Source organism: Nothobranchius furzeri, chromosome 3 (assembly GCF_043380555.1).
Source record: "Nothobranchius furzeri strain GRZ-AD chromosome 3, NfurGRZ-RIMD1, whole genome shotgun sequence".
Taxonomy (NCBI): domain Eukaryota; kingdom Metazoa; phylum Chordata; class Actinopteri; order Cyprinodontiformes; family Nothobranchiidae; genus Nothobranchius; species Nothobranchius furzeri.
In genome coordinates, this window is record NC_091743.1 from 69482528 (window position 1) to 69510322 (window position 27795).

General features: G+C 41.3%; 1 protein-coding gene and 1 long non-coding RNA gene across 2 annotated transcripts in view; both read left to right on the forward strand.

Annotated features, from left to right (window-relative positions):
• tafa3a (TAFA chemokine like family member 3a) overlaps nucleotides 1-27795 on the forward strand; it is a 146160-nt gene that overhangs the window by 86343 nt on the left and 32022 nt on the right. The gene's annotated exons all lie outside the window — the stretch shown is intronic.
• Nucleotides 4-27536, forward strand: LOC139068891 (uncharacterized). Its single transcript, XR_011520138.1, has 4 exons — nucleotides 4-3445; nucleotides 3518-3706; nucleotides 3791-3977; nucleotides 7813-27536. It is a non-coding gene; the product is annotated as an uncharacterized lncRNA (long non-coding RNA).

A 27795-nucleotide genomic window follows, 5' to 3' on the forward strand; every position in this document is an offset into this window, starting at 1 on the left:
AACTTTGTGCGATTATTGTGTGTGTGTGTGTGTGTGTGGTTAATATGATGCTGAAGTTAATAATCCCAGTTATACGTGATATTTGAATTCATAATTCACAGAAACAAAATGTTTAGAGCCACATGCTGTTTTAGGCATCTTGCCAAGAACAATCAGTTGGAAACGACATGCATACGCTTCCTCACTGAAGGTTTTGTCTAGAAGTGTGTAAGGAAACTGGATTTACCAGACAGTGGCGTGTTCAGGCCATTAAAACAGGGGTGGCTGATGGGCCACTTTATGCACCCCTCACAAAACCGTTAATAGTTTACATTCTGTTGAATTTGTGAGCTCCCCTTTGTGGCATGACCATTTCTCCTCTTAAAATTTCTTCTTCTGGAATCTTTTCTTCTTCAGGTATTCAGTGTTCCTGGTTCTTAGGCTCAATCTCAATACTCACACTGCCTACGCTCTTCTGTGAAGTGCACTTGGAGGAAGTGTGCAATGGGCTCGACACACGGGAGTTGACATTGTCTCTCCTCCATTATTTTAAATGAGACATGCGCAACAAAGCGATACTTGCGGGTCCTCCTGCTAAGTGACACATGAAAAACCTGCATGCGAAATTTTACATTTGTGTGTGTCGGGCACAGGCGAGCCAGTGACGCCATCTCAGAAGGTTGAGAAAAATTTCCATCGCTGTTGCTCGGACAAGGACCAATCAGCGGAGGTTTGATTAACTGACCAATGAGTGGATAGGATGCTTCTCAGTACATCTCCAGGAAAAAATAAAGGAAAATACTTGCCGTGTCAGATTTCCCAGAGCTTTACAACATATAGAGAATATAGAGATCTTCACAAAAAGGCAGTGGCATGAGAAATTGTTCGTGCCAGGATTAATACATCCGTATTTTATTTTATGGATGAACCCATTCACATAATTTTCTTTTTTATATAGTAAAGTCAGAAGTAAGACTTTGCTTAACTCTAGCAAAACCTTGTGAGACTTCATATCTACCGCTTTTTCAACTCTGAACTGCTTTAATAACCCAACATTCCCTCCAATCTGACAGCCAATCAAAACAATGGGAGACTCATTGGAAAAGAGCGCGTTGATGGCTTGCGCCGCTGCCGCATATCGCCTCCCATGTGACAGGTTTTTAAAGCGATGGGTTTCTCTGAATGCGGTTGTTTGTCTCTTCCTAAGCCTAAGGCTTCAAGTGTGTAGTACACAAGCATGCAAATAATTGCTCAGTTGGGACAAGAAGCATTGCGTCATCGACCACGATGCATTTGCTGGGATGCTGGTCACTGTTTGCGCTACTTTAAAAAAAGTCTTTATTAACAACTTTCAAACAAACGATTGACAAAATCTACAAGAATTGCTGTCCACATTAAATCTTTGTCTAAAACATTCAGAGCATGAATAAAATTCATTAATTGTCCTAAAATTAACTTTTTCACTTGAAAATAAATATTTTCAGAAAAGGCACATGAGCCTTTGTTCCGCCTTCTTCTCAAAAATCCCACGCAGCAATGGGTTGTGGGTAATAACCTTAGCCCAAGTCCGCATTGATGCAGACTTGGGTGAAGTGCGGATCAAGGGTGCAAAATAAGCGTGGTCAACTTCCACACGTAAGAATCGGGACACCCTACACACTCGCACCCCTGGACTGGATCGCACAATTGAAGGGTGCAAGGGTAGAGATGATTGGGCTATGTTCTTATTTGAGCCATTTTGTGGTGGTTGGCAAGCTACATTTTGGTGTATTACCGCCACCAACCGTACTGTTTATGTAATTATGAAAAAGCAATGAATAATTAGAATTTCACTAATATTCAACAACAAATCAGATATGCACCAATAATCATCTGTTAGCAACTTTATGAAACATTTACAAAACTCATTCTTCATGGCTTTGATCACATTTTCAGTACTCCACTGCCTTTTATCAATCCTAGTAAAAAAGAGGAGATGAGGAAGTTTGACGTTAGATTTTTTAACAGAACAGCATCTTGCAAGTCAAACATCAAAAGAAAAATGTTTTCTCAGTGCACCAGGTATTCATGCATCTCTGAGCGTGGACGCCTTTCAAGCAGAGAATCAGGCCTTTCAAAGTAATTCCACCTAATGGAGAGATGGCTTGATCTCTGGCATAATGGCAAAACGTGTGACTACACTTTAAAATAATGAGGCTTTCTTTGCTAGAGAAAAAACAGCAGCTGGTAGAAAAGAGCTTCACATTAGGTGAAAACACAAATTTGACCAGTAAAATGCTTTGACTGGGCAATGGCAGGATGGAGATGGGCAAAACGATCTAACACCAAAATGTCGAAAATAACAAGTAATGGATGTCTTACGAGTTATTGTATTGTTGCATCATCTTCTCTGTTTCCTCACGAGCCAGAGTTCAAAGGGATTTAATAATTTGATGTTATGTTGTGTAAACAAGAATAAATTCAACTCTTTAACTGAATTTGATTAGGCAATTTTTTATGGTTTCAGTTCAAACAAAAGCCAATTTTGTTAAGAAGTCGGAGGATTAAGAGTATAAACAAATGATAACGTCAACGGAAAAAATACTTAGCAAAACTGAATAATGTTATAATAAAACAGTGTGAAAAGGACAAGACAGTGCAAAACAGAATAATTTTGTAAATAAACCAAAGAAAAAACAGTCCAAGGATTGAAAAACATCAAACTTCAAACACGGTGCCAAGTTCAAGTAAATGGAAATGGGGATAAAAGAACAATTAGGAAAGTAAAACAGTTTTTTCTCTAAAGGAAGCTACTGAAAGATAACCTCTTTGAAAAAGAATATGAGGAGAAACTTAATTTGCAAGGAAACTCACTCATGCATCCTGCACCCTGCCAGAGAGATATAAGGAACCACACTTCGTCAAGCTTTTTGACAGCTCTATTGTTCTTTGATCTTTATGACCTTTCCCCCAAACCACCTTACGTCAAACTTGACAGGTGTATTGTTTTATGACCTTTAATGACCCTATATCTTAAGAAATGAATTGATGACATGAATGCTAACATCACATACACACTGACAGACATGAACAATGGTAATAAAATTCATTGTGATGTTTTAGAAAGTGTTTTAGAAAGTGTTTCAAACATCACCCTCGACCAATCACGTCGTTTCCATTCAAAATTTTTTTTAAAAAGACCGTATAACTGTAACGGGAAAACCGTTCTTGGATCTCATTCTCCGAAGCACACCGTGATGTCAGGTAAGTGGAAGAATTAACTCAAACTCCACTTTCCAATGTTTTATCAATCTACCGACATCTAATCTATTTATTTTTTTAGCCGCAATAGTCTTGTCATCCGAGTCCGAGGGTGAATGGGATGGTGAAATTCCTCTCTCTCAATTAGAATGTGAGGCACCACCACCACCGCCACCAACCCCGCAAGATGCATTTAGCCAGCTTGACAGAGCTTTAAGCGAACTCAGTAAGTGATTTTTATACGTAATTTAATAACGTGATAAATCCGTTTCAGCTGAGAAATATCTTATTTCTCCAGAAAGACAGGGAGGGAACAGAGACAATCAGGAACGCCCCTCGCAGCAATACGACACAAGTCAAGATTTTATCCCACCCGCACCTCAACACGGCTGTGACGAGGGAATGGCGTCACAGTCAGAACAGCCACCGGTGACCAGCGATCAAGACTCAGCTCCACACCATCCTGCCGCTGCTACACAGAGACCTAGTAAGTAATCAGAATAAAGTGTTTCATAAAGTTTTATTAAAAGATGATGATTCATTCATACTCCCTCTCTATTTCTCCATCCAGAATTACATCGGAGGAGGAATCAGCGGCTCACTCGGCTTCAAAGAATGAGCCATATGAAAATGGCCTACATGCTTCTCCAGATCTCCTGCGGGCTTGTGAACATCTTGGGCAATGTTCTGTCTCTGTGAGGATTAAAAGACAGAAAAGAAGAGGACCAGGGATTATTTTTTCATTCATCAAGTCTATAGTAGGTTTTTATATATTTTTTTCTCTTTGTATCATGAGTCGTACGCCAGAATATTGTGATTTGCTACCGGATTGGTTCGATCTGAGTGGATTTTCAGATTTGGATGATGATGAATTAGCTTCAAATAATGGGATTTTGGATCGAATTCTAGCCTGCCAAACTCCTCCTCCTTCAGATGAGGCCGAAGAAATTCTATTAAATTCAGATCCGCCTTCACCTGACGCTTTAGATGAAATTCGGAGGCAAATAGAACAATCACACAATGTTAACCATACACCTGAAGACAATAATTTGCTGCTGCCGGATTGGTTTGATTTAAGCGGACTTTCAGATCTGAGTGAAGTAGAGGATGAATTAGCCTCAAATAATGAGATTTTAGAACAAATTCTAGCCTGCCAAACTCCTCCTTCAGATGAGGCCGAAGAAATTTTATTAAATTCAGATCCGCCTTCACCCGACACTTTAGATGAAATTCGGAGGCAAATAGAACAATCATACAATGTTAACCAACAGGTGGGAGGGAGCATTAATGTTGCGTCCTCTTCCAACGATGCTTTTAATCAGCATGAAATTAGAGAAAGCATCTCTTTTTCAATAAACCATGGAACCACAGACCCTGCAGAGTTTTATCTTAATGTTATGGATATATTAAATAGATTTGCTGAAAGGGGAAGTCAGATTGCTCGCGCAAATGATAGGATTCAGTTTGAAATCAACACACAGCATTCTACTCATCATGTTAACTTTAATTATGATGGCGCAAATAAGATTTAAAAATTTCAGCAATTATTCGGCAAATTAGTCCAATCGAATGAAGCGCTGACGGCTGACAATGATTTTAATTTGAGACTGCAGGTGGTGAATAATCCATCCGGTGCTGAGAAACAAAAAATTGAGAGTATTCTTGATCAGGAATTAGTGGATAAAAAGGGATTTCATCTTGTTTCACCCCCGAGAGCGATCAGTTCTTGTGTTTCACGCTCAGCTTAGCCGGGCTGTTAAACCCCGCAGTGACAGATACAGAGTTAATGGATATGGCAAAAAATATTCATCATCAAACCGGGCTTTCCTTTTAAACCCCCATTTCATTCAGCAACGTGATTCAATTAGAAAATATTGTTCAAAGAAAAATAGTCATTTTTTTCAGAATCGACAGTCATTTCTAAATTCGAATCATTTCGCCGACCGTTCGAACCCGTTGTTTCTTTTGCTGCTGAATCACCACTATTATGGCATAAGAAATATTAAAGAATTTTTAGGCAATAAATATTTTTGTTCTTGGTGCTTTACCTCATATCAGACAATGAGTGGGCATCATTGTGCTTGGTTTTGCCGTGTGTGTAATAGCGATTTATGCAAACAAACAGAAACCTCGCTCATTACATGTAGGCGCCAAATTGAATGTTTTTGTTTATTAGCCCTGGCGCAGGTGTTTTAATTTTTCTTCGTGCTGCACGTGATGGCGGGGGGGGGGGGGGGGGGGGGGGGCTGGTCACCTACCTCGTATCTGTCAGTTGAACGTCTAACTAGTCAGTGAGTGATTGCCATGAAAACTTTTCTGTTGACCGTTGTTATCGTCGTTACTTTAAACCATTTAACATAGAAGCCAATTCATTTATCCCAACCTATGTATTTTAACCACAAATAAAAAAACAAATAAGCCGATTCAGAATGGTTTGTTGGAGGACGCGTCACAGCCTGGCCCGCTCACCCACAGCAGCGTTTTCAATGGAAGGAAGCCGCTACATTACATGTCCTGATTGTAATCGGATATGTCAAAATTAAATTTGTTTTCAAAAACACAAAACAGCTGTTTACAGACCTCAAGCAGACAGGGCTGTTTCTCCCTGCAGATTGCTTAAAAAAATGCATGAGTTGTAAGCGTGTCTATTATATCGCTATGAGTAAAAACAATTCAGGTCACGTTTGTCCTATGCACCATCTGCAAACAACCGGCTGTCCATGGTCGCCAGTGCTTTATTCAGCTTGAAAAAAAGGATGAAATATTAATGGATGAAGTCATTTATTACGACACGGAAACATTTCAAGATCAGAACGGTGTGCATACACCGTTTTTGATCTGCGCAACATCCATTTCAGGTGAGATTTGGGAAAAATACGATGTGGATTGCATACAAGATTTCATCATGCAGATGAGGCGGCCTAAATTCAGCAATTATAGACATTTATTGCTCACAATGTCAGAGGATTTGACTCCTGTTTATTCCTGAGAGCCATGATCCAATAAAAAATTGTACCCGAAAATATTCTCATGCAAGGCTGTAAGATTGTTTTTCTGATCCAGATTTTGGCTTAAGGTTTATAGATTCACTAAGTTTTCTATTGATGAAACTAGCCAACCTCCCCGCGGCCTTGGGATTTTCAGATTCATCCAAAGGCTTCTTTCTTCACAAGTTCTCTAGTGAGGAGAATTTGAACTACATCGGGGCTTATCCTCCTGTCTCTGATTTTGGCTTTGATCAAATGTCTCCGGAGCAAAAAAAACATTTTTAGAATGGTACACGGAAGTGAGTAAGCAGCAGCTTTTTGATTTTAAGAATTAAGCGCTGTTTTACTGCAGGTGGAGATTCTGCGTAAAGCATGTGGAATTTTCAGAGAAGAGGTTTTTTTTTACTGAAATGGGGATCAATCCTATTAAATCAGTCACCATCGCGTCGGCTTGCATGCGCGTGTTTAGATCTAATTTTCTAAAACACGACACGTTAGCAATCCCTTGTCCTCTCGGTTATCGCGCTCAACAAAAATCATATTCAATAGCGAGTATTGTGTGGTTGGAATGGTTATCTCATTGTCAAAATGTAGAGATTCAGCACGCTTTGAAACCTTCTGGGGAGCAGAAAGGAGGAGAGTTTTTTCTCAATGGATTTGATGTGATTTCCGGCGCTGAACACACTTTTGAGTTTTTAGGGTGTTTTTTTTTCACGGTTGTCCAAAATGCTTCCTACCATCTGCAACGGGTCCTCTGAGGAAAGTCACTTTTGGGGAAATTCATGACAAAACCACAGACGCTGGAATCAGTGCACCGTTTAAAACTGACTGTGATTTGGGAGCATCAATGGCACGAGATGATGAAAACAAATCCGTAGGTGAAGCAGTTTGTGCAGGAATTTTAACCCCCCACCAGCACCGCTCTCACCTCGCAAAACGCTGTTCGGAGGGAGAACATGCACCGTGCGTCTCAGATATTCAGCTCAGAGCAATGAAAAGATCTACTACGTCGACTTTACAAGCCTCTATCCTTACGTAAACGTGATCCAAAAAGCTATTACGGTTTCATTAAAGCTGTGGTCTGCCCACCCAGAAAACTGTTTTTCCCATTCTACCTTTTAAAACAGCAAAGGGTAAACTGGTTTTTACCCTCTGCCGCACTTGCGTCGAGGTGAATAATCAGACTGACTCTTGCAGGCACAATTCAACTCAGCGAGTGCTAATGGTGGTTTGGGTCAGCGTAGAATTCAATGTCTCTCTGGACGCAGGCTACCGAATGGTGAAAATGATCGAGGTGTGGGATTTTGACAAAAGCAGCACGGATGTGTTTACCGGTTATATTCACACGTTTCTGAAACAAAGCAACAAGCCTCGGGTTTTCCTGAAGGCGTAACTGACGATGAATCAAAAAGGAAATATGTCCAAGACTATGAACGTCATCAGGGGATACGTTTAGATGTGTCAAAAATTGAGTGCAATCCCGCTAAATGTTCCATTTCAAAATTATCTCTCAATTCATTGTGGGGAAAACTCGGACAGCGAAATGATCTTGTACAAACCACATTCGTAAAAAATCCTGATCAGCTTTTTGACCTTCTGTTTTCAGGTAAATACGAAGTTAAATTCTTCAACTTTATTACCTCTGAAGTGGTCCTGGTGCAGCACAGCTTGAGTGAGAGATGTGTGCCACCTCCTGGCAGGAGTAACAGTGTTTTTCTCGCTGCCTTTACAACAGCGCACGCATGTATCAAATTATTAAAAGAATTGAAAAAATTGCAAAGCCGCGTGCTCTATTTAGACACAGATTTCATGATTTATGCTGTAAAACCGGGTGAGTGTGTTCTACCCACAGGATCGCTTCTGGGAGATCTGACCGATGAACCTGGAGGCGATTCCATTCAAGAGTTTGCATCATCGGGGCCCAAAAGCTACGCTTACAAAACCCGGGACCACCAGCAGGTGGTGGTAAAGGCTAAGGGTATCACTCAGTCTTTTATCTCATCTAATCAAATTAAGTTTGACAGCGTGGTGCAGCTGGTGGAGGGATACCTCGGTGGAGAAAGGGGTGAGTTTCTGCAGGCGCGTCAGGACACCATTAGGAGGAATAAAGAAGGGTTCACTCTCTCAAATGCTTCATTTGTGAAAAAGTTTAGTGTGGTTTTTGATAAACGGAGGTTATTTCCTGATGGAACAACCCTGCCTTTTGGTTATTAGATTAGTGAAAATGGAAACTCATTTTGATCCCAGACTGAAAGTCCCTTTCAGTGCTCTGATAGCAGGACAATCAGGCTGCGGGAAGACTTTTTTTGTAAAAAGTATTTTGGAAAATTGTCTGGAATGTATGACTGAAATGTCAAAGAATATCATTTGGTTTCTTACTTCTTATCAGAAAATGTATGATGATCTGAAACTTTGTAATAAAAATATTTGATTTTTTTTCAAGGTCTCCCTTCTTCATTCGATGACGATCAAATGTTTCTACCTGAGCAAACTCATTTGATTATTTTAGATGATCTGATGCTCCAGACTTCCGACCATCCGGAAGTGTTAAAATTATTCAATCAGTACAGACATCATCGGAATATGAGTGCTTTTTATACTAACACAAAATGTCTTTCATCAAGGAAAAAATAATAGATCAATCAGTCTGAACACTAATTATTTTATTTTGTTTAAAAATCCACGAGATAAATTGCAAATAAATGTTTTAGCAAATCAAATCTACCCTACTCAAAAAAGACATTTTTTCCAGAGTTTCCAAGACGCAACACAGGACCCTCATGGTTATTTAATAGCGGATTTGAAACAGCTTTTTGCGGATGATGTGGTCCTCCTAGCTTCATCCAGCTCTGACCTTCAGCTCTTGCTGGGTAGGTTCGCGGCCGAGTGTGAAGCGGCTGGGATGAGGATCAGCACCTCCAAATCTGAGACCATGGTTCTCGACCGGAAAAGGGTGGCTTGCCAACTCCGGGTCGGGAGAGAGGTCCTACCTCAAGTGGAAGAGTTTAAGTATCTCGGGGTCTTGTTCACGAGTGAGGGTAGGAGGGATCGGGAGATCGACAGGCGGATTGGTTCGGCGTCTGCAGTGATGCGGATGCTGATCCGATCTGTCGTGGGGAAGAGGGAGCTGAGCCAGAAAGCCAGGCTCTCGATTTACCGGTCGATCTACGCCCCAATCCTCACCTATGGTCATGAGCTTTGGGTAATGACCGAAAGAACGAGATTGCATATACAAGCGGCCGAACTGAGTTTCCTCCGTAGGGTGGCCGGGCTCAGCCTTAAAGATAGGGTGAGGAGCTCTGACATTCGGGAGGGACTCGAAGTAGAACCGCTGCTCCTCCAGATCGAAAGGAGTCAGTTGAGGTGGTTTGGGCATCTGGTCAGGATGCCTCCTGGGGAGGTGTATCGGGCATGTCCTGCCTGCTGGAGGCCCCCGGGTTGACCCAGGACACGTTGGAGAGGTTACATCTCCAATCTGGTCCGGGAATGCCTTGGGGTCCTGCCGGAGGAACTGGTGGAGGTGGCCGGGGAGAGGACAGTCTGGAGCTCCCTAGTTGGGACGCTGCCCCCGTGACCCGGACCCGGATAAGCGGAGGAAGACGACGACGACGATGATGACCAGACAGGAAGTGCTGCAAATTGTACTAAAGCACATCACGTTGATTTTCATTCCTGAAGAGAAAGAGTGATTGAACCACTGAAGTGACGAAACCAATACACAAACAGAAACCTTTTATTCATCCAGCAACGTCTTAGGAATCAACATCTTATTTGTTTAACACTACTGGCAGAGTGGTTGCATCAAGCACCTGGCTGCTGATGAATATTTTGCAGATAAAAGACAAAAACAAAAAGATGATGACTCATTTATGATTTCATCACCAAGTCTGGAGAAACCGGACAAAGGAAATCAGCCAGAACACTTCAGTAGATTGTAATTAGAGTAGAGGTTCAAGTAGATTGAAAATGGAGGTCCAATAATCAAGATAAAATGTTATTAGTTAATAAAAATAACCACTAAAACCACTAAATAACCAATCATGGGAATTATTGGAGATTTGATTACGAGCATTTTAGTCAGAAGTAGGAGCTGCATCATGTTTCTTGACAATCGTGCATAAAGTAGCTGATTTAGAAACAAAGAACATGCTAGTTCATAGACACGTTTTGCCGAGCTACCAATACTCTGAATAATTACATGGTTACATTTTCCTATTACGTTCCACTTTCCTGCACAATAAACTGATTGTTAACTGTATGCAACCATTGGGGGAGTTTTCCTCTCACCTGTCGCAACATGCTTGCTTAGTATGGGGATAGCTGTAAAGACTGACACAAAAAGTCAGTGACTCGATGCAGTCTGCTGGGTTATTTTACATAGGAAACCTAACTAATTTGCATAATGAACTAAACTCAATGCACTGATAAGTAGGATCAATTGGAATGTTTTGAGATGGCTCTTCTTGTGATTTGGTGCTACATATATCAACTGATTTGAATTGAACTGAACAGAACTCAAACACAAGAAATCGCTGCTGCTGTGAATCCAGACTCAAAGCAGAAAATCCAAGTACCAAAGCTATTCTCCCTGCCAACAGAGCGGATGTCTGTTTATATAGATTACATCATTGTGGAGTGCTGAATCCCAATTGTTTAACCACAAACATGGTGGATAAACCACTTGATCCTCTCGCTTACATTCCTCTCTCTTTGTTTTTACATTTGTCTCACACTGTTGGAGTGCGCTCTTATTCCTGTGATTCATTAAGAGACGGGGAGAGCCAGTGGAAGTAGACTGGCCCCTTCGTCCGTGGGTTGCTCTGACACCTCTGTAATCACGTAGCCTGTCCCTGAGCTGCGGAGGTCAAATCAAGGTGCGCCCAATAAACAAACCTCTTTACCCTTCTGTTTATTGAGGTGGTCGCTTTGCCACAGCAATTGAACTTCTCACTGTTGCTTGACTGCAGCAGGCATAACTTGCAGTGCACACACACAAACCAAGTAATAAGACCACTGCATCCCCCAGAGCACTATCTACAATCATTAGCTAGTCATGAAAGAGTAAAGAGGAAGAAGACGGGCTTGGAAAGCTCCAGACGAGGGTTCAACGTTCCTGTTATAGTCTGAAGAGAAGGCAGGCACAATAACAAGTGTAGCTTTTGGCTGTTTGTTTTCGTCTCATTGGGAGGATTAGGACTGATGATGTGACTGGGTCAAATGAGAGCCTCCTTACTCAGCTGTTTGGTGCCTGAAATCTGTAGCCTTGACAGTCACTCCAGTCCCATTAAAAAAAGTTGGTTCACTGGTCAGTGTCTGCGAAAAGGAGGAAACAGGTGTGAAAAACATTTCCCACTCAGGTTATATGATCCACTGTGGCAGCAGCTCCCTGGTTCTGAAAAGAAAAACTTCACGCTGTTCTGTTTACAGGTCATAACCTCTGGCAGGTTCTTATAAATAACATGTTTCATCACTTGGCTTATGCCATCCTAGCAAATGGCTTTGCAGAAAAGGTTTACCCTCCCACTCTTTATCCACATCTCTTTAAATATGATCCCATGCACCAGCTCAGATGAATATTTCTGTATTTGTTTATATTTGAGACCTAAGAACCGTGTGATGCACTCTAATGGCTCGTTGCGAAGCTGCTTTTTATGATTTCTTTCTCGCTCTTTTTCAGATATTTTATGCAAACAGACAGAAACTTTCTTTGCTTTGTACTTGTTGCATCATTGATACAGAAAGCTGATTCTTCCAAGCCCACATTAACGATCAAGTGATCCTTTTTCTACCTGAATGTTTCAGAAAACATACGTGATACATAGATAACAATATGTTTTCAACATGAATCAGGGGTTGTTTGTGTGTGGTTGCCTGGAGGGGAAAAAGCAACGGAGAGATCTTCTTATGCCTGATAGATCTTTAAGAGTGTCAGGAAGCAGCGGAGAGGGACGAGAATAATTAGGAAAACAAGGGAAGATGTTCTCTATAAAAATAAAAATAGAAGAGATTTTGTAATTGTGCACTGAACAGTGGTAAATATTAGTTTTGCTCCATGTTCAGATTTATAAAAAGGATTTTCTTGTTCATTACCAAAGTTTAAAGTGACATTGTGCATTTTTGCAGTTGATCTCTGGAAATATCCATCAAAAAGTTGCAGAACATAAATACAATGATGTCCATTTGTTAATAAATATTAGCAGCTTCGTACTATTTAACCCAAAAAATTCTGATCTAAAGTACATGTTTCCTTCTGTCCGGCTCAGGGTCCTGCACCTATCGATGACGTCACTCCAGATGATTGACTGGACATACAACTTGTGGAAGTTATGTTATCACTTTCAAAAACATTTAGGTAGTAAGAAACAAATCAACAAATAAAGAAAAACAGAATCAAAAAGAAATGCAATGTATTTTGGCCGAGTGGTATTGCCGTAGTAAGATGATATCATTGGCAAGAGCAGGACCCTGAGCAGATACAGAAACTAAAGCGCCATTAAACGACGGACGATCAGCTTTGCATTCTCTCGGTGGAATTAACTAAAGGACCACTAAAATCTGAGCAGTCACGCCAAGGTCACATGTTTTCTGCTCCACAGGTAGCAACATTTAAATGGTAAATGGCCTGTATTTGATATAGCGCCTTCTAGAGACCTGTAACCCCCAAAGGCACTTTACAACACAATCAGTCATTCACACACACATTCATTCCCTGGGGGAGATGAGCTACATTGTAGCCACAGCTGCCCTGGGGCTCATTGACGGAGGCGAGTCTGCCGTACACAGGCGTCACCAGCAGGCTAGGTAGGTTAAGTGTCTTGCCCAAGGACACAACGACAGCAACAGACTGAGCTGGGCTCGAAACTGCAACCTTCAAATTACGGGGAGGCTCTTAGCTGCTGTGCCACAGTAATACGTAATTACTGTAATGTTTTTTAGACTGTCATGACAATATGGTGTAAAAGTACCCTGAGATGTATGTAATGCCCCCCAGTGTCAGGAAACTACACACTGTCACTATTAAAACCACGTTTGCTAAGAAACCATTTTGTACTTGTTATTTTTAAAATACGATTGGTCACTCTTGAGTTTAATAAACAGGCTAATAGAAACTAGGTGGGAAAACACTTGGATTTGAAAAAGCCAGACACAGTTTATTTATTGTCAAATTAACATTCATGGACTTGTCCTTTTTGGCGCATGACAGGGAAGGCTGTTGTTGGTTTAGCGTCCAGGAAACAGCCGAAAACATCTCAACTTATAAAAGCTAACCATTATCATTAGCAACTCCACAACACGGCAGAACTCCACCAGGTTTGTGTTACTTCTGGGGAGAAAACATCAACGTTGCAGAACAAACTGAGTCAGTGGTAGAGTCATGCATGCTGCTTTTAGCCAATTAGAGACAAAATCCGAATATCAGGAAATAAGACTCCAAATCCTGCCGAAAGTCCTCCGGCTAACTTTTAGTTCCTGAAGCAGGGGCGCCAGAGCTTTTACCTCACAAGGATACACTCCAAAGGCATTCATTTCCACTAGAGACCACTGCATATCTTGATAGAATAAGTGAACTTGGTCTTTAAATTATTTTGTTAAAAAAATTATAAAGCACAAAGGAAAAATTGTTTTCAAATCCAGTCAAGTGCTCTTTGGCTCTTTATGTTTACTGTCTTTTTATTTCTCATCAGAAGCATCAGTTCACCTTGCTGAAAGATGCTCAGAATTGCAGCAGAGGTTTCTGTGCAGATCTTTGATCATTGTTGTATGTCTGTGTGAATTAGTCTGCTGCACACTTCACATCACAGGTCAGTGTGAAACCCTTGCCCAGAGATAGCGCGACATTATACTGAGTGGCTATGACCAGGTCACCCCCACCCTGGGGGATGTGCGAGGATGCGACTGCAGAGCATTTGTCCTGACATTTGGAAAGCTGGTGAACGACACAATGGAGGAGAGCTTGCAGGCGCAGGGAGATTGAGATAGAGATGTGGGGCTGTTTGAGATGCACTGTGGGGATGACAGGGGTCAGCTCGCCCCATCTCCCGGTGGCAGCTCCTGAGATTAGAAAACCATCAAACGTCCTCCGCTATACGCATCTGAATGGCAGCTGTATAGATGAGCCATGAGAGGCTGGGTGTGGCCTTGGCTGTATCCTCTCTGTGTGGTCATAGTCAAAAGAGGGGAATGGAGGTGGGGATGGGAGCATGTTAAGACAGAATAGTTTTGTACAGATGCTCAGAGGAAATCAAATTTCAGGCATCTGGTGAATGATGGAACCGTTTTCATACAATAACGCAATGCAGGTTAAGAGGAACTGTGCTTTTAAACAACAGATGTTGCTTATTTTTGACGAGAAAAGTTTATAGGTGGAATATTTCTCCAAGCTGTGTTTTTGTCAACATGACAGATTTTATGCTCGCTGCTGTTAAACTTTGACTTTGAATGCATAAATAGACGAGGTGTTTTGAAACTTCATCGTTCGAGCAAACAAAGATCAGCAAGGTGCATTTTCAGGAAAATCTAGTCTGAGTTGCAACATAAGTATCCTGCAAACAAGAAATAGTTACAGAAAATATTCTCTGGTAAACTATTAATTTCAAAGAGTAAGAAAAGGACCGGTGTGTCAATAAAGGCTGCATTCCACTTGTTGTGTAAAAATGAGCAGAACTTTTAAATGAAATGCGTCCTTCATTATTACAACTGTGCTTTCTCTGCTGCTTCGAGACAACGGCTGCTTCTCAACACAAAAATACACTAGTACGCTCTTGTGTACTTGACAACTTCTTAGTGAGCACAGCAGAAAGTCTGTTCTAGCGAGTATGAAAGGGTGAGGACAGCATTTGGAACAGAACCGTACCCCGTTACGTCATGGCAACAAGCGCTGCTTTATGCTACAGTTAAAAAAAAAACATGAAATAAGTACAAGAGTCTAGTTTGTCCCTTAAATAACAAAATAACAAGGAATGCAATGCATTTGTATAATATTTGGTTCAAATTGATAACATGCAAGCATTTCCTTCTGTGAAATGAAGAAAAATGTTTATTTCTTTATCAAAACTGAGCTATTGTAGACACCGCTGATTCTATTTCGATAGTGGATTAGCCGAATAGCATTTTTAGATAATGTGGAGTCAAAAAACTAAACTGGTTGCAGACAATTATCTACTGTACAATAACAGGCAACTTTATGTGTATTTATTTAGACTTAATTATTTGTATTTTTGATATAAAACACTACAGGTATGTGCTTTCCTCTGACATTTTCCATTCGGGGGTGTAATTTTGCCATGATGCATTATGGGATACCTTGCTGGCTCAATGCAGAAGGATGCATTGATGCATCCTAATATAATGGGCGGAGTATAAACACATCCGGGATCTTTAAGCATACAATGGTACATACTTAGGATTGGAACAGTACTTGGGCCAGCGTTGATATGTTTTATAGGACGTAAGTACACACGTTTAGATGAGTAATGCATTTTGCTAAATGGCCAAAATGTCTGCAGAGAAACAGGCTAGTTGGTTTACTTTAAAGGGTTTCTTGCCTTTTTTCAGCAATAGTTGGAAATTTAACTGTACTTTACCTAAAGTTTCACTGATTTAGTTGAACAGCCACCCTCTTACATCAGATGAACCACACTGAGCACAAAAATGGTCCACGTGCTCATTTCAGCCCTTAGATTATTTTTACAGTCCTTTGAGAAGTGACCACCTCTGAAGTGGATAAAAACAAACACGTTTCAGTGTAATTATTGCAACCTCTCATCTTTGGGTGACTGAGAAGAGATTGTAGAGAACAGAAAACAAAAACTCTGCTAAAGTTGAGATAAAATTCACAAAAAATAAAACACAAACCAGAACCTTCTCAGCAGCTGTGCTCAACATTCAAACCTATTCTCGCTGACGGGCAAGTTAGCTCGGAGTAAAACGGGTCTCGGTGTTTCACGGCAGCAGCGAGGACCCTCACAGCGCCAGAATGGTATGTGCCAGAAGTCCTCCATCTCCATTCCCTCTCTAATTGCAGCTCGAATGTAAACCTATTATCCTTCTCTGCATTATGAGGTACCGCTGGCAGTTCTGAAACTCAAAGGAACAAGTTTTTTTTATTTTGATAGAAATCGAAAGAGAGCCTGCTGATAACGATTTCAGCTGATTAATGTAATTAGTGAAGAAGTGCTAACAGCACGGCAGTAATTGGGTTTTACAAACTAAAAGCCTGCCCTTACCCAGCAATTAAAGCAAACTCCTTTAAAGTTAGTCGATCGTATTGCTGTTAATGGTTCATGCTTGGCTGAAGCTTAGTGCAACACCAAGGCGAGTTCCCTTTGAAATCGGCCACAGCTTCGTTCCTTATCACAGCATTTCTGTGCTCTTTTAAAAATGTAATGCAACGAGAAAATTTTGAGGTAATTAATTTGTTTGTGATGGTGATTTACTGCTCTACAGACTGTGTTATATGGGAGGCTGTCTGATGCATAATGCTACAACACATTAACTCTGGAATTAGTCACTTATCACAGTTTATGTTTCATAAAGAAGAATAGTGCCATTTTTCAGCTGCCAGACATATTGCTCTTAATGTGCTGCTGGTGGCATTAATGTTATAAAGGAGAGGCAGCAGAACTCAGCTTAGATGCTAATTATTGATCCTGTGAGTACAAGAATTAATACTTTGTGCATTTATTATCTTTTGATTAGTAAGCAATGGAATAATAGAAAAACTCACTTAGAATGTGATTTAAAGCAACACTTACTGAGTTTCTCACCATTTAAAAGGTGTATAAGTGAAACAATTTGAAGAATTAAAGTTCAGATGCCTTGTAATACAAAGACTTATTTAGATTTTTTTATATACGTTTGAAGCTGGATGTTTTCTAAAGTGGCACACATATGTTTCACATCTGCAGGGTATAGCAGCTTCAGAGCAGCTGGCAGGTAGTCATGATGGAAACCAAAGCAGACAGGTATAGCCAAACTTCCAGCAGTCGGAGGTGAAAAAGTGCAGAACCAGTCATTTGGGTCAGAGGAAGAGAGAACCTCAGAATTATTTTATTCTGGTTTTTCTAATCTGCCAGAGGCAAAACCAGCAGTGCATGGGTATGTTCTTGTCATTTTCTAAAAAAGACTCAAATATTTAGTTTATAGGTGTTTGGATCCTGCATTCAGTAGGTGATTAAAACAGTTTGGGAACAGGGTCCTACAGGTGGTCCAGACCTTTATGAGGAATTCTTCAAGCTAATCAAGCCCAAAATCAGACTGCTGTCACAGGTTCCCCTGTTCCCCGCCCTAGTTCTCAAAAGTCTTCAAGCTTAGTACCAGACGTGATGTACGACTCTAGGCAGAACCAGGAGGACAAGCCGCCCCACAAAAGCAGAGGCCCAGGCTGGAACTATTAGCCTTTAAGGCCGCTTCTGAGTGCCTGATCTCTGTCAAAACCATGAGGAGAAGCGGACTGGGTCAGAAGCAGAGAACCAGGCATGAATCTGACAGGATTCATCTTCAAACGTACGTTTCCAGCCGCAAGCCTAGCTTTTCTCGCGGCCTCCTCATGATTGTGCATACATCACCGCAGGTACTGTTACAGGGTGATACCAGCCCAAACCCCTTCAAAATAAATGTAATTATACCTCTATAAGCAATCAAGGCAAAAAGTGCTAAGTTCAATATGGCCAGGAGATGAAAACGCTGGATATAGATTTAAAAACAGGTTTTGTTTTAACAGAAACTTGACATAAGGCAGCTTTAATGAAGGCTTTGATGAGGTGATGCTCAGTGGACATATCATTTTACTTGATTATTGTAATGCTATTTCTGCTGACTATGTAAAGCACCCCTCTAAAACCCCTCTGTTAATTCATAAAAGTCACAAGCACTTGAAGGAAAGACCGCAGTTCTCCAATTTTGGCTCCTGAACTGGCTTTCCTTAAATTCAGAATCCTCGTCACACACAAAGCCCAGCCGCCCATCTCCATTGTACCTGAAGCAGCTCATCGTCCCCAACAATCCAACAAGAACACTTTGCTCTCTGCATGCAGTTCTTTCAGTGCATCCTAGAATTTCTAAAACTGGAACTGAAGGCAGATCCTTTAGTTTTTAGGCTTGGGTACTAGGGCTGGGAGTAAACGATTATTTTAAACTATTATTCTGTCGATTATTTTATCGAATAGTCGACTATTCTAATGACTATTTAGATGATTAATATAGTGATTATTTTTCTATTGCACAATTAATTAAAACCAGAAAATCTCAAACAAATTCCTCAAAGAAACTGATAAATTGTTATTGTAAGAGAATAAACACTACAGGCCTTCCATTTTGTAAAACACTGCTTTTATTGTGTTGCAGTTGGTTATGTTCTGGTTAGATGTAGAACTTGGGAGTGCAGGCTGCTGCCTGAGAGGTGGCTGGAGACGGAGTGTCTCCATGCTGCTTTGTTTTGGTCACTTATGTGCGTGAGGCGAGTGGTGTTACGACCCTTCCTGGGGAGTTTGGCTCGTGTGCAAAAAGGAAGGGACAATAAATAACGTGGGATTTAAACGTTGAACTGATGATCAGGTGTATTAACAACAACAAAAAATCATAAATCTTTCCATCTACAGGTTGGGAATAATAAAACTAATTCTGCCTGTGGGGAATTAAAACAAAAGTACGAATAACTAGGGATGTCCCACTGGGCAAAGATTACTGGGTTCTGGACCAAAATAAGAATCTCCAAAGGTCCAAACTCTAAACTGGGTGGTTAAACCAAACTCAGGGTGATATTTTAAACTAAGCCGAAAACCCACAACACTCTAAATGTAATAAAAGGGAGATCTATACCACAAAAAAGATGAACTCTAAACCAAAACGTAACAGCTTATCCCAACGCAAGAAGCTGTTAGCAAAAATGTTAACAGTAGCTTTACCAACGTTAAGTTCAAGTTACCAAGTTTAAATAAACCAAAAATACCCAGCAGCAAACAGACCAGCACGGAGGGGAGACTGCTACCACAAAAACAGCTCTACTAATGTCTGAAAGAAGCTCCTTTATGAAGGGAGAAATGCTCTCTGTGATTTTGTACATCTGCGATAGAGACGAAGCAGCGCATTTGACCCCGGAAGTTGTTGGAGAAGTTGCGAGGAGACGAAGGCGGGCAAAACAGGAAAGGAATCTAGTAGCGGAAGGACGTTGTTCCGGGTCTTCGGTATTTAGCAAAGATTTTAGTGAAGGTGGAGAAGAGGGCGAACTAGAGGAAAAACAGGCAGATTCCTCCTCTATTTACAAACTCCTGGGGATGCAACAAGTGGGCGTGGAGCGTCGACTACCAGATCTGACGTCGACAAATTTTTAGAATCGAGCCGTCGACGTCATCGACTCTTCGCTACAGCTCTATTGGGTACAGAAACCAACACAGCCACTAAATCGGAGTTTATTAGGCAGTTTAAATGGGTGGACACATCTTAAAGGTCTGTTTTTGGTTGCAAAAGTCTTTCTTTTCAGAACATTAAACCCTTGGAGGATTTTAAAGTCTGCAGGGATTTCATTGCATCTTTTCTCAGATCTGCACCTCCTCACAGACCTGTCTCACAAGCCTCTACATCCTTTCTCCATTATTGTTTTTATTACTGATATGAAACATTGTTTGTGAGACGTTGACTTGCATTATCTTTCTGGGTGAGTTCAGTAAGGAATCGTTGGTCTCCAATCAAGTTAGAAAAGAATCTGAGGGAAAAGTAAAATGTTCGAGAAAACAGTTTAGAAAGTTTAAAAATAAATCTGTTTTGGTCTGTTGCTTTGGGGAAATCACAGGTAGATTAAAGGGGCATTATGGAAGTTTGACAGCCAAAACATGTATAGAAATAATAAATGTCTTCTTCATACATTCTCCTGCAATGCCCTGGTCCTGTAGAATGAGCCCTGGCATTTTTACTGTGATTGCCTGTTTTTCTGTAAAATCACAGAAAAAGAGAGCTGCTCGGGTCGAGCAGGCTGCTTCATTCACGTTCACGCTCAGGCATAGCCCGTAGCTTTTGCTATCAGTAGCTTTAGCAGCAGAGAGTGAGGTAGTGCCAACTCAGCGACTTTGTCGCTGTTCCTAACGCCTAGTGATGAACCTAGCTACATTTCTGAGGACCCTTAGCTACTTTCTTCTAGATATTTCCTGCAAATTAGCAACAAAATAGCCATTTTCACTCCGAACCGTTCTTTGAACGTTGTTTTAGCTGTCATCAGGAATATAAATATTACAGATACCAAAAGCATCAGTGGTGGTTTAGCTCATCTAGTTAGACGTTGGACTCGCGTGCAGGAGACCCAGGTTTGATTCTGGGTGAGAACACAGTATTTTTAGAGTTTCTTTTTTACATTAATGGTATTTTTTTTTACAGTAAGATGCCCAAATTTTTATTTGAGACTCGCCGAACGGTATTGAATTCACAGATTAAAAAAATGTGGGTTCAACTTTCATTTTGGAACAAATATTCAAGCAAGGGAAGGGAATGATCTGAGCATGCAGGACTGACCCATCTTAAACCTTTGTCGGCTGTGCTGAAGAGAAAGGTACACAACCAAATGATTTAATTAACTAGCTGCGCGTTCTCCTGTCCTCTGTCCTCCGGGCCACACACACACACACACACACACACGCACACGCACACACACGCACACGCACACGCACGCACACACACACACACACACACACACACACACACGGGACTGTCAGCTCTCAGAGCTGACGGGGGTCAGCTTCACAGCGCTTCGTCTCAGCTGTTATTTTCGTTAAGGAGTGTGCACGTACAGCATGCGCGCCTCGTGCACGAGCCTCCTATTGAAGCTGCCGTTACGCTTTTGGCCAGAGGGGGCAATCGCGAGCATAAAAATTCAAAACTCTGTAAAGTCCCTTTAAAGGAAAAGAAAAGGAAGAAAATGGATTCATTTTTTTAATGAAACTTAAAGGTGTGGAACACTGAAAAACCTTTTTTAATGATTATTTCTGATTCCTAATCAGACACCCTGAGTTTGTCATGCAGGCTGAACGAAAATAGTCTCCTGCATTAGCTTCTGATAGATGTTGAAACTTAGAAAAGCTGGACAGATTTACGTCCCACTGTTACTTGTCATTCATGGACTCACCCGTCTTGACTCACGACGGGGAAGGTTGTTGTTGGTTTAACATCCAGGAAACAGCAGAGAACGTCTCAACTTGTAGAAGCTAACTGTTAGCATTAGCAACTCAACTACACAGCAGAACTCCTCCAGGCTTTTGTTAATTGTGGAGATAAAACATCAACGTTGCAGAGCAAACACAGTCAGTGGTGGATACGTGTTGCTGTTAGTCAAAGGCAAGATGTTTGAATGTCAGGAAATTAGACTCCAAATCCTGCTGTCTGAATCTCAGCTCACTTCTAGATCATGAAGGTGCTGCACCAGTGCCTTCCCAAGTACATCTTGCCAATCTGCAAATGTATTGATCAAACGAGTGAACCGCACCTGTAAGAAAGTGTTAACATTTACATAAAAGTTTAAATAAGGGAGACAAACGCTGATCAAAGTGCTGGTAGCTCACCAAACATCTCTGATATTTACTACGGGTGTGTACGACTCCTGTGGTGTATGGGGAATTCTGACATCAAAGGGCAAACCACACGCTGAGGTAAGGAATTCAAGACAACGAACGACTAAGAGCTGACAAAGAGGGATTTCTTTTGTTATCTTAGTTTTAATCTAAAGAGCAAAATGTTGCTTGAATTGACTAGATGTTACTTCAGGTCATGGCAGAAGCCTGGTGAACAGAAGATGAAGATGTAGTGGATGTGTTATTTCAGAGAGGCATAACAAATATTTAACATAAAAAGTATCTGTAGAAACTTTGATGTTATTGATACACCAAAGTGTTCACTTGTATTTTGTTTTGCTTCTGCTGGGTCAGCTCAACGAAGGAGAGACGTACACGCACAGACGGAGATGTTTAGCTCTCTGACTTTTACGTCTCCTGGGAAGAGCTGCAAAGCAAGTCCCCGCCAGGACAACAGAGGGCCCAGCGCTGTTCTGTGGTATCCTGTTACCCATCCAATCCAAGATAGTGCCTTTACTATTGTGTTTAAATGGTGTTTCTTGTATTTCAGAGACTTTTTAACACGGACAAATTTGTCCCTAATTCTCCTGCACCTCTTCATGTTCCCGCCACTTCTAAATCCACTTTTCCCATCATTTTCATCCATGACTAAAACGTTTGCTACGTATCTGTTTACTCCTCCAGTCACGGGTGAATAAAACATCATTATTATATTCTTACAGTTATGCCACGAGGTATTCTTCAGGCTGCTCCGTGTCTGCTGCTAGATATCTTCGACTGTCTTTGTGTTTTTGAGAGCGCAGCGGTGGTGCTGTTGATGAAAGCGGCGTCCTGACCAATCACAAGCCTGTATTCTCCATCTCGTTCGACGGATGTTTAGAAAAGTTAAGCTTAACTCCGCCGATAATGGCGTTGTGTGCCGACACACTGACACAGAAGCATAAACTAGGCTTGAGTGTAATCGTATTCGCCTGAAAGAACCACGTAAAACAAAGGAGTCAAATATTTGAGCTCTGAAATAATTGAAGAAACTTTCAGTTATTTTTTGTCCATTTACCACTTTTTATTTAACAACAATTATTATTATTTAAACATTTTTGAACTTATTTTAATAGTGCAGAACACTCACCACAATAACAACCCCCCTATCCCCACTCACCCCGCTACACATCAGTTACAAAAACAAAAATAAACAAATTTAAAAAATAAGAGTGTGGGCACACAGACAAATGGTGCTTTATCCTGTCGTGTAAAATGTTTTAGAAAATGTGGAGTAACTTTATTAATGTTACTTAGTGCATAATTAAACTATTAAATAAAAAAGTAACAACTGCTTCATGTTAATGTTAATCCATTTATGCATTACTAAGCTGACCACCACCCTGGCCCTTTGTCTTAACTTAAGGACATTTAATATCGGAGCATTAAAAAAAGAATTGTTTCTAAGTAATGCTAATAAAGGAACCCTTATTGTGAAGTGTTACTGACCTATTTTTGTTGGTCGGATGTTCAAGCCCCCCCTCACCACTACCACCACCATCACCACACACGTGGCTGGATTTGAATAAAGACTTTAATGTTCTACACCACTCGTTCCTCAGTAGGGCCACGAGATGGTTCCTTTGTCCAGCAGTCAGTGGGAGAGATGCAGATGACACCCCTGTCCATCACAAGGCCAAACGAGACAACCACTCACACGGTCACTCCCTCACAACTAGTGACATTTTATAGTCACCTGTTAACCTAATGAGCATAGCGATGGGTACTGAATTCGGTACTTGTTAAGGTACCAACCGAATTCCACAGTACCGACTGAGCACCGATTGACGTCATTTGAAACGGTGCCTCGTTTCGGTACCCGTCCTTCTTAACGAGAACTTGCCAAGACAGCTGCGCATGCGCAAGAGCGTTATGTCCTCGGTTGCTGCGAGCCAGTTGTAAACAGAGCAGCATGGTAGAAAGAACAAACGCTACATATTGGGTCCACTTCACTAAATGTGATGGGTAACTGGGTGATGATGAAACCAGCGACAACGATCTAAGTGAGACATCCTCATCTTCATCTGCTCCGGTTGGTAAATAAAATGTTTAAGATAATGTTAGCTTGATATGTTAGCTTCCATTTTGCTAATGGTGTGTTCGCTTTCTCCTCGGAATTCCGAATTTCCGAGTAGAAGAACATGAATGCGCTCTAAAGTTTGGCTTCACTTTACTAAATGCAACGGGTGATTGGGTGAAGATGAAACCAGTGACAACGATCTAAGTGTGAGGCATCATCGTTTTAATCTACTCCAGCAGTTAAATAAAATGTTTAAGATAATGTTAGCTTGATATGTTAGCTTCCATTTTGCTAATGGTGTGTTCGCTTTCTCCTCGGAATTCCGAATTTCCGACTAGAAGAACATGAATGCGCTCTAAAGTTTGGCTTCACTTTACTAAATGCGATGGGTGATTGGGTGAAGATGAAACCAGTGACAACGACCTAAGTGTGAGGCATCATCGTTTTAATGTGCTCCAGCAGCTAAATAAACTGTTTAAGATAATGTTAGCTTGACAAACTAGCTTTCATTGCCACCATTGTTATCAGCCAATGGTGTGTTCGCTTTCTCCTCGGAAATTCTAACTTCCCAGTAGGAAAAATCAAATGAAAAAAGACGGCAAAAGGAATTAAGATACACAGTAAATTTAGTTCACAGTAAAGATGTTTGCTTCAATTTAATTATCATTTTATAAAACTAAAAGGACGATGTTAAAATACAAACAGTTGTATGTTATTAATCGTGATGTTTATCAAATATGGTTATAAATTGAGAAAAATATGTATTTAATTATAAAAGAGAATTAAAATATTAAACACTCAAAAGTATCTAAAATTGGTACCGTTAAGTACCGGTATCGATTCCTAGGTACCGGGAATTAGTACCGAATCGATTCAAATGTCAAAGGTACCCATCCCTAAATGTGCATGTCTTTGGTCTGTGGGATGGAGAAAACCCACTCATGCATGAGAAGCACTCCACCATGACACACATTAGTTACTCAGTAAAAATCTATTAGTCACTTGAAAGGTACAATATCTGTTCAGTCCAAAGAGGATGAAGATGATGGTGATGATTTTATATTATTGTGACAGTGTGAGTGTCCTGTCACAGTGTCCCGATTGATCATGCGCCCTGGCTACTTGGCCAAGGGGATGTCCCTTTGGCTGACTGGTTAGAGCGTATGACTCTCACCCGGGAGTCTGGGGATCGAATCCTGCCCGGGCCCTCGTTTATCCACCTTGCCACATTTGGCGTTGTTGGCAGGGTCCATGTAGTACTGTCAAGTAGGTCCATGGATGTGAAGTTTGTGGCACCCTGCACGGGAGCATGAGGACATGCTTGTGGAAAGAGGGGGGAAGATGTGACAGTGTGAGTGTCCTGTCACAGTGTCCCGATTGATCATGTGCCCTGGCTACTTGGCCAAGGGGATGTCCCTTTGGCTGACTGGTTAGAGCGTATGACTCTCACCCGGGAGTCTGGGGATCGAATCCCGCCCGGGCCCTCGTTTCTCCACCTTGCCACATTATATAGTTTCCAAGTCCAATGTTCTGTTTGAAAGCAAGTTTCCTGCCATCATGAATAACCATTTAAAAACCCAAACCACAAGTTGAACCCATTTACTTTTAAAATGGTTTCCTTAAGCGTCCTCATCATGCAGCTTGTTAATGTTAAGCCCTCACTGGTATTTATGATTGTTCATCAGTAGTCAGGTGAGGCTGAGGAGGAAGTGGAAAAGAAACTCATCATCATGCAGCTTGGTTCCTCCCGGGTATTCCTCTTTTCTTTTAAAATAATGCTATGCTACATGGCTTGGTGCTTATACACTGGAGGCTGAATACTGACTGCATAAAGTGAAATATAAGCTTCTGTAATGCGGTCTATCAATTGCTTGCCTCCATCTTCTGACTAGACTGAATGATTTTCCGCCTTCTGGCTCACGTCTCCTCAGAAATGAAGTGCAGTGCTGAGCGTCCACGTCGGACCATAAAAAAAGCAACCAAGGCTGAGCATCAAGTTTATGTGAATGGACTGGAGCATAAAATGTAATGGGTGGGACCATTTAGGCTCTCCTGAAATGGCTTTTAAAAAAGAGAGGGAAAAATAAAGAGTTTGTCGACATATTCTTCAGCAAGATGGTCTATTAAAAAGAGGAGCTGTCAATGCATGTACAGGTCAGATGCTCCTTTAATGGTGTCCTCAGGCAGCCCAGTGTTCAACTGGGAATCAGTGCCAGTGGCTGCCTCCCCACTAATGAGATGAGATTGTTTTCCAGCACCACGTTTGATTTAGTCCAGTGGTTAAATATACCTCTCAGTTAGCAGCACTGTTAACGTGATTACACAGCACACTGATTTAGAGGAGAATAATCTCCCATCCTCAGCTATGAATAATTTCAACCAAGCCCTTCTTTTTATTGTCAGACTGTGCTCTACTTTCACCACTCAACATCCTCCTACATCTAATGAAGATGGATTTGTCTGTTGTTCAGATCACAGCCGCCCTGTCATTGTTCAGGGACCCTCTTCTTCTGTTAGTTTGAGCCGGTCTCGTGTGTTTGGTGACACGGTGTCTGTCACTCAGCGCTGAAAGACATCAGCAGGATCTGTTCAAGATGAAAAACGTGGGGATCTGGTTGGAGAACAGAGATGGCAGCCGTTTAGAGCAGACTTGACATCCGCTTGATGGATAACCAGCATGTGTGCATGTCAGATGAGAGACCAGAGAGGGAAGATCTCAGGCATCGCGTTGGCCTGTCTCTGTGGAGCCCAACACAGACGTGGTAAAAGCTGAGCATGCAGCTGAGCATGGATATGGCTTTGAATAAAAAAAATCATGTTTCAGACACGATATCAGTGTTATATAACACTGGTCACTGTTTAATTAAATTACTGCATACAGCTTGCAGAAATGATTGTTATTCTATATCAGGACCTGAATGTTCTCTTTTGCATAAATATGGAGGTTTTCAGTTTTTGTTGTTTGGACCATCACTAAAACGTGTGATTTGCACAGGTTTGGTTAGAAAAGCAACTCAGCTTGCTAAATCTGATGATGTGTTTGGAATAATTGTCATGCTGGAAGATCCAGCCACGTTTCATCATTAATGCTTTCACTAATGGAAGGAGGTTTCACCCAAAATCTCACAATATTTATGGCTCCATTCATCCTTTTGTAATACAAATCAGTTGTCCTGTCCCCTTTGCAAAAAAGCATGGTTCCACCTCCATACTTCAGGAGGTATGATTGTGCAAAGGCCTAGTTTGGAAGTACTACAGACATGTTCTGGACGGACAGACTCAACATACTCCATGCGATGTTGACTGTTTGCAGGGATGGTCTTAGGAGGAAGCCCCACGTTCTTCCCCCTCCAAACACAGAAGCGCTGTTTATACTAAAGAGTTATTTTATGGTTCAGATGGTCTGTGGCTAACTTTAGCTGTTCTTAAGATCATTTGTGCCCCACAAGGTGAGATCTTGCATGGAATTCCAGGTTGAATCACTGCATTGGCTCCCCATGTGTTTCAGGATCGATTTAAAAATACTTTTAATGTTTTTTAAGTGTCTTAATGGTCTTGGGCCTTCTTATCTTTCAGAACTGCTTTTACCATATGAACCCACGCGGTCTCTGCGCTCCTCTGGCAGCCGTCTCCCTGTTATCTCTTAAGTCAGGCCACATATTCACAGAGAGGCGTCCTTTCAGTATTACTGTCCTCGCCTCTGGAACGAGCTGCCAGGGGACCTCAGGGCCGCTGAGAACGTTCATGTTTTTAGAAACAGGCTCAAGACCATCATTTTAGCTTAGATTTTAACTGAATACTCTCACTTTTTAAATTAATTAATTAATTAATTAGGTTATTTATTTATCTGTGTGTGTGTGTGTGTGTGTGTGTGTGTGTGTGTGTGTGTGTGTGTGTGTGTGTATGTGTGTGTGTGTGTGTGTGTGTGTGTGTGTGTGTGTGTGTGTGTGCGCGCTGGAGAATGTGTTGTGAAGGG